Raw genomic sequence first — 7,684 nt, 5'->3', positions numbered from 1 at the left:
GGTGCGAGCAGCAGCGCTGCCCATCACCAGCCTCCCGTGCCCAGTAGCCTTGAGAGGGCTGCCCACGCGTGCCTTCCCTCGGCGCCCACGGACAGGGCTCTGCCGCCAGCGCGGCCGTTAGGCGTTGGGCGCGTGCGCCCCCCGGCCCCGCCCTCGTCTCCATAGAAACTCGGGAAGCCTGCGCGCGGGGCGGAGCGGAGAGAGCCGGAGAGGCCCAGTGCCGCACTGCCTGGCGACCCTGCCCAGCGCCAGGGCAGGGTGGGCTCCTCCTTTAGCAACGGGGGCACGACTGACCCACGGGCCAGAGAGTTTGTGCCCCGGGCCGTGGTTTGCTAGCAGCCCGGGAGCTCCAGACCTGCTTGTCCTGCCGCTCTGGGAGCAGTGGAGCTCCGTGTTTGCCGGGGGTGGGGCCCTTAGGGATGGCGGGGGGGGGGGGAGGCTCTGAGCGCAGGGGGACAGAAGCCCTAGGAGGACCTTTCTGCTCCGCGGACTGCCCCCCTCTCAGATCGGGGCCAGCTCCTCATAGAAGCTCCGCCCGGGCACTCTGCTGTCTTTGATATGCCGGCACCTGCTGGCTCCCTCCCTCCATCCGCTCCCCAGCCCAGGTCACATCTGTGCCTCCCTGTAAGGGGCGGGGTGGGGGTGGGGGAACAGCTGCTGGCCTCTTTCCCAAGATCCCCTGTGCAGATTTTTATTTATGTAATTTATTTGTTTTATTTGAAAGGGGAGAGAGAGAGAGATCCCATATGCTGGTACACACCCCAAACAGCTGCAACAGTAGAGGCTGGGCCAGGCCAAAGCTGGGAGCCTGGAACTCCAGCAAGGAGTGGCAGGGACTCGAGTATGTGGACCGTCACTGGCTTGCCTGCGCTCAGAGCCTCCCCCCTCAGTGTGTGCTTTAGCAATAAGCTAAACTTGGAGCCAAGACTTCACCCCAAGTGCTCAAGTGTGCAATGCAGTTAATGCAGTTGTGTCTTTATCAGGAGTCCGAGTAGATGTCAAAGGTTAAGAATTGTCTATATACAGGGGCCTGCCAAACAAAGCTGATGACACCTGAGGCCACCTAGCGGAGCTGGCTTCTAGAGTGGCCTTTCTTTTTTTCTTTCTTTCTTTCTTTTTTTTTTTTTAATTTTTTGACAGGCAGAGTGGACAGTGAGAGAGAGAGACAGAGAGAAAGGTCTTCCTTTGCCGTTGGGCACACTCCAATGGCCGCCGCGGCCGGCGCACTGCGGCCAGTGCACCACGCTGATCCGATGGCAGGAGCCAGGTGCTTCTCCTGGTCTCCCATGGGGTGCAGGGCCCAAGCACCTGGGCCATCCTCCACTGCACTCCCTGGCCACAGCAGAGAGCTGGCCTGGACAACCGGGACAGAACCCGGCGCCCTGACCGGGACTAGAACCCGGTGTGCCGGCGCCGCAAGGTGGAGGATTAGCCTAGTGAGCTGCAGCACTGGCCTAGAGTGGCCTTTCTGAAAAATTGGGGTCCAGCATTGTGGCACGGTGGGTAAAGCCACCGCTTGTGCCACTGGCATCCTACATGGGCACTAGTTTGAGTCCTGGCTGCTCCACTTCCAATGCAGCTCCCTGCTAGTGCACCTGGGGAAGCTACAGGAGATGGCCCAAGTGCTTGGGCCCGTGCACTCATGTAGGAGACCCATAAGATGCTCCTGGCTTCTGTCTGGCCCAGCCCCACCCATTGTTGCCAGTAGGGGAGTCAATCAGCCAGTAGAAGGTCTCTTGCTCTCTCTGTCACTCTGCACTTAAAATAAGCCTTCAAAAAATTTTGAGAGAGTTCCCATCCACCGGCTCATTCTCCAATTGCCCACAAAATGACCAGGATTGGGCCAACTGAAGCCAGGCGCCAGGAATCAAATCCTAGTCTCCCACATAGGTGGCAGGAAAACAACTACTTGAGCCATCATCCAGGGCGTCCATTAGCAGGAACCCGAAACCGAGAGCAGAGCTGAACTTGAAACCTGGCACTCTCACATGCCACTTGACCAGCCCAGTGTCTTAACTGCTACACCAAATGCCCACCTTCAGGGTGGCCAGGACTTACTTATTTACTTGAAAGGCGGAGTTACAGAGAGGCAGAGGCAGAGAGAGAGACAGAGATCTTTCATCTGCTGGTTCACTCCCCAAAAGGCTGCACTGGCCAGAGCTGGGCCATTCTGGAGCCAGGAGTCTCTTTCGGGTCTCCCATGCAGGTGTAAGGACCCAAAGACTTGGGCTATCTTCTACTACTTTCCCTGGCCATAACAGAGTTGGATTGGAAGAGGAGCAGCCAGGACTTGAACCGGCACCCACATAGGATGGCCAGCACTTCAGGCCAGGGCATTAACCCACTATGCCATAGCGCCGGCCCCCGCAAGATGTTCTTAAGAGGCAGGAAACTGCTATTTTTCCTGTATAATCTCTTGTGCACATATGTGTGTGCCCATGTTTAAACAATAGACTCTAAAAATTTCAGATTAAAGAATAAAACTGTGGCAAGTAAAACAACACTTTTGCAGCCCTGATTGGCTGGCAGGCTGGAGCCATGGTGGACTTCAGCGCACTTGAAACATCATGCCACTTGTGACCTTGGCAAGGCTTGCTTGCTTATTATTTTTTTTTTTTTTTTTGACAGGCAGAGTGGACAGTGAGAGAGACAGACAGAGAGAAAGGTCTTCCTTTGCCGTTGGTTCACCCTCCAATGGCCGCCACAGCCGGCGCGCTGCAGCCGGCGCACCGCGCTGATCTGATGGCAGGAGCCAGGAGCCAGGTGCTTTTCCTGGTCTCCCATGGGGTGCAGGGCCCAAGCACCTGGGCCATCCTCCACTGCACTCCCTGGCCACAGCAGAGAGCTGGCCTGGAAGAGGGGCAACCGGGACAGAATCCGGCGCCCCGACCGGGACTAGAACCTGGTGTGCCGGCGCCGCAAGGCGGAGGATTAGCCTAGTGAGCCGCGTCGCCCGCCTTGCTTGCTTATTTATTTATTTCATATGGGATGCTGGCACTGCAGGCGGCGGCTTTACCCGCTATGCCACAGCGCCAGCCCCAGGGCTCCATTTATTTAAACACTGCTGGGCGCCCCATCTCTGCATGTGGCAGAGCCGCGAGGGCCAGAGATTTCCGCCCTGTTAGCAGGGCTGTGTGTCCTGCAGGGCGGGTCCCTGCCTGGCTCAGTTTGCTAGGCTGCTCCCTAAGAAGTAGCGGCTGCCGCGGGAAGATATTTGCCAAACCAGTCAGCCCTGGTTCTCTGGGCCACTCCCCACTGCGCGCAACTGCTAGTCCTGCCACCAGGGTGCGCCCGTCTCCCTGGAACGCTCCCCGGAGGCTCCTGGGGCGCCCCGGAGGCCGGAGCGCTGGGAAAGGAAGCAGAACTCACTGGCTCCGGGCCCCTGCCACAAGCCTCCTCGAACCCAGCCCGAGATTCTTAGATTCGGGGCTCCAGCCACGCTGGCTTCCTCTTCGCCTGGTTTCCGGGCTCACCAGCCACCTGCCGTATCACCAGCTTGGCACGCACTGCGGGTACAGCCGTGCTAAGCCAAGGAGTGGCTGTCTCCTCCAGGCCTAGGTGCTGATTTCCTAAAGGGACAGGAGAGCCACAGCTTCCTCTAGGGTCCTTGTTCGTATGCAGCGTGCGAGGAGGGCGCGCACGGAGCAGCTCCGCCGGCTGCAGGTCTTGATCAGGAAAGGAGAAGGGGCGTCTCTCTGCCCACACAGAAGAGGAACGGACGCGCATCTTGGTTTTTCTTCCCGTGTATGGGTGCTGGACGCAGTAATTCCGGACTCCTTTCCTATTTCCTTTTTTTTTTTTTTTTTAAGATTTATTTATTTGAAAGGCAGAGTTAAAAACAGAGAGAGAGAGAGAGAGAGAGAGAGAGAGAGAGAGAGAGAGATTGATTCTATCCGCTGGCTCACTCCCCAAATGGCAGCAACAGCCAAGGCTGGGCCAGGCCAAAGCCAGGAGCCAGAAGCTTCATCCAGGCCATCATCTGCTGCTTTCCCAGGCCCATTAGGAAGGAGCTGGATTGGAAGTGGAGCAGCTGGGACTCAAACCAGCACCCACACGGGATTCCAGCACTGCAGGTGGCGGCTTAACCTTCTGTGTCACAGCGCCGGCCCCCTTTCCTACATCTCTAAGAAGCCCTGAACTTGGCCGGCGCCGTGGCTCACTAGGCTAATCCTCTGCCAAGCGGTGCCGGCACACCGAGTTCTAGTCCCGGTCGGGGCGCTGGATTCTGTCCCGGTTGCCCCTCTTCCAGGCCAGCTCTCTGCTGTGGCCAGGGAGTGCAGTGGAGGATGGCCCAGGTGCTTGGGTCCTGCACCCCATGGGAGACCAGGAGAAGCACCTGGCTCCTGCCATCGGATAGGCGCAGTGTGCCGGCCGCAGCGGCCATTGGGGGGTGAACCAACAGCAAAAGGAAGACCTTTCTCTCTGTCTCTCTCTCTCACTGTCCACTCTGCCTGTCAAAAAAAAAACCAAAAAACAACAACAACAAAAAAAACGCCCTGAACTCAAGGTCTGTGCTAGTATGCAGAGGCATGGTTCTCCCATCCCTAGGTGAGCTTTTAAATATATGAAGCTGGGGCCAGTGCTGGAGCCTAGCAGGTAAAGCTGTCACCTGCAGTGCTGGCATCCCATATGGGCACCGGTTCAAGTCCCGGCTGCTCCACTTCCTATCTAGCGCTTTGCTATGGCCTGGGAAAGCAGTTGAAGATGGCTCAAGTCCTTGGGCCCCTGCACCCACGTAGGAGACCCAGAAGAAGCTCCTGGCTTTAGATCAGTGCAGCGCAGACTGGGGAGCGGGCCACCAGATGGAAGTCCTCTCTCTCTGTCTCTGCCTTTCTGTAACTCTGCCTTTCAAATAAATAAATCTTTTTAAAAACTTAAAAATAAAAATACCAAGCTTGGGGCTCACGTTGTGGGTTTTAAGTTGCAGCTTGTGATGCTGGCGTCCCATTTCAGAGCCACAGTTGGAATCTCAGCTTCTCTGCTTCTGATCCGACTTCCTGCTTATATGCCTGGGAAGACAGCAGAAGATGCCCCTGCCACCCTTGGGGGACCAGGGTGGAGTTTTGGGCTCCTGGTTGCAGCCTGGCCCAGACATGGCTGTTGTGGTCATTCATGGAGTGAACCAGTGGATCTGTCTCTCCCTCTCTCTGAATTCTGCCTTTCAAAAAAGGAAATAAGGGGCCGGCGCTGTGACGTAGCGGGTAAAGCCACCTCTTGCAGTGCCGGCATCCCATATGACAGCACCAGTTCAAATCCCAGCTGCTCCTCTTCTGATCCAATTCCCTGCTAATGTCCTGGGAAAGCAGCAGAAGATGGCACAAGTGCTTGGGCCCCTGCTCCTGTATGGGAGACCTGGAAAAAACTCCTGGCTCCTGGCTTCGGACCTGCCCAGCTCTGGCCATTGTGGCCATTAAGGGAGTGAACCAGCGGATGGGAGACCTCTCTCTCTACCTTTCCCTCTCTGTAACTGTGCCTTTCAAACAAATAAATAAATCCTAAAAAAAAAAAAAAATTTTTTTTTTTTTTAAGACAAGGCTTGGGGCCAGCACTGTGGCACAGCGGGTTAAAGTCCTGGCCTGCAGTGCCAGCATCCCACATGGGCGCCGGTTCAAGTCCTGGCTCATCTTCCAATCCAGCTCTCTGCTAACGGTCTAGGAATGCAGTAGAAGATGGCCCAAGTGCTTGGGCCCCTGTACCCACATGGGAGACCAGGAAGAAGCTCCTGGCTCCTGGCTTTGGATCAGCACAGCTCCAGCCGTTGCAGCCATTTGAGGAGTGAACCAGCAGATGGAAGACCTCTCTGTCTCTACCTTTCTCTGTAACTGTCTTTTAAATAAATAAAACCGTAAACAAACAAACAAAAAAGAGGAGGGTTGTGGTGCGCCTTGCAGCACATCAGGTTAAGTGCCGCTTGGGACACTCAGAGTGCCTGGGGTCGAACCATCTGCTGCTTCACTCTCCAATGGCTGCGATGGCCGGGCTGGGCCAGGCTGAAGCCAGGAGCCAGGAACTTCATCCGGGTCTCCCATGTGGGTGCAGGAGCCTGAGGACTTGGGCCATCCTCCGCTGTTTTCCCAGGCCATAACAGAGAGCTGGATCAGAAGAGTAGCTGGGACTCGAACCGGTGTCCACATGGTAAGCCGGCATTGCAAATGGCGACTTAACCCACTGTGCCACAGCACCGACCCCTAAATCTCTACTTATCTGAGAGGCAGACAAGTATCTCTCCCCCGCCCCTCTCTCTCTCTCTCTCTCTCTCTGATTTTTCAAATGAATAAATTTTTTAAAAAGTTTAGCTGAGTTAAAACTCTCGTTTACCCACAAAGTGGTGCTGTTTCTTTAACTGTCGGGAGATACGCCCACCTTCCCAGAGCGACCTGTCCCATCCGGGACCCCCAAGCCCAGCTGCCTATCACATTGAGGTACCACCCCCTCCCTTATAAATAGAGGCGGAAGTCGGAGAGACGCGCTCTCTACGCGCAGTGGGCCGACGCTGCTCGCTTTGGTCTTTCCGCTGTGGGACACGAACTGGGGTGAGGCTCTCGTTTGCTCACCACCGACCCGGCTCGGACGGACCTCTTGCATTCTCGCTCAGAGGTACTATTTTCAGGTTTTTCGCTAAGATTTATGTATTTATTTAAAAGCATAGTTAGAGCGAGGTCTTCTATCCGTTGGTTCACTCCCCACATGGCCACTGGGGCTGGGCCAGGCCGGAGCCAGAACCAGAGCCAGGAGCTTCCCCGTAGGCCGTCCTACTCTGCTCTGCCCGGGCCGTTAGCAGGGAGCCGGGTCGGAAGCGGAGCAGCTGGGACTGCAATCCATGCCCGCGCGAAATGGCGGCGTCGCAGGCAGCGACAGCTTCACCTGCGCCGGCCGCCCTGTTGGCAGGTTTTTCTTCCTGGTGTTGACGACCACCCTTGGGCCCGCTCAAGTTGGTGGGGCAGCCCCCACCAGCACCTGTGGTTGTGTTTTATTCCCTCACTGTCAGCTAATTCCGTTCCTGTTGGCATTCAAGACTCGCCTCTGCTTGGTGTTCTGCGGAGACCAGAACCTGGCTTGGGAATTGCCCACGTCATATCCAGGTCTCCTGTGTGGGTGACAGGGACCCAGCGACTGGAGCCGTCCCCGGGGCCTCGCAGGGTGCACATGGGTGGGACGGAGCAGTCGGGAGCAGGAAGTGGTGCTGAGCCCACCTACTCCGGCGTGGAACGTGGGTGTCTTCCCTGCAGGGCACAACATAAGCACCAAGGTGTGAGTGTTTTTTGTTTATTTTTACCTGTTTGAAAGGCAGAGAGAGAAGCATCTGCCATCTCCTGTTTTACTTCCCAATGTGCATGACAGCCAGGGTTGGGCCGGGCCAAAGCCAAGAGCCAGGAACACAGCCCAGGCCTCCTGTGGGGGCGGCACATCTCCATGTGCTTGCGGGGTGCCCACCAGCAGGAGTGTGTATCGGAGGTAGGCCGGGCACGCTTGTCGCTGGCACTCTGATGTGGGGTGTGGATGGCCCAAGCAGCAGCTCACCCCACTTTGTCACAGCGTCCAACCCAGATTTTGTTTTTTAATTCTTACTCTGCTGGTGAGTGGAGGCGGCACTACAGCCTTGGGGCACACAGGGACAGTGCCTTGGCAGCTCAGTTCCCTGCAGCCAGCCAGAGAGGGAAGCTGGGATGCTGGCGGGGACCCC

General features: G+C 56.7%; 1 long non-coding RNA gene across 5 annotated transcripts in view; it reads left to right on the top strand.

The window, feature by feature from the left end:
• The first annotated feature begins 431 nt into the window (after positions 1–431).
• LOC103349171 (uncharacterized) overlaps positions 432–7,684 on the top strand; it is a 75,444-nt gene continuing 68,191 nt past the window's right edge. For 2 of the 5 annotated variants that reach the window (XR_007921680.2, XR_007921678.2), the window contains exon 1: positions 6,149–6,597. This is a non-coding gene — a long non-coding RNA (uncharacterized lncRNA). The other 3 variants (XR_007921676.2, XR_007921682.2, XR_011379638.1) reach the window with 3 other exon arrangements.

The sequence above is a fragment of the Oryctolagus cuniculus genome, chromosome 10 (assembly GCF_964237555.1).
Source record: "Oryctolagus cuniculus chromosome 10, mOryCun1.1, whole genome shotgun sequence".
In the NCBI taxonomy this organism is placed as follows: Eukaryota; Metazoa; Chordata; class Mammalia; order Lagomorpha; family Leporidae; genus Oryctolagus; species Oryctolagus cuniculus.
The sequence above is the reverse complement of the archived record's forward strand: the minus strand, read 5'-3'. Positions and strand labels throughout refer to the sequence as shown.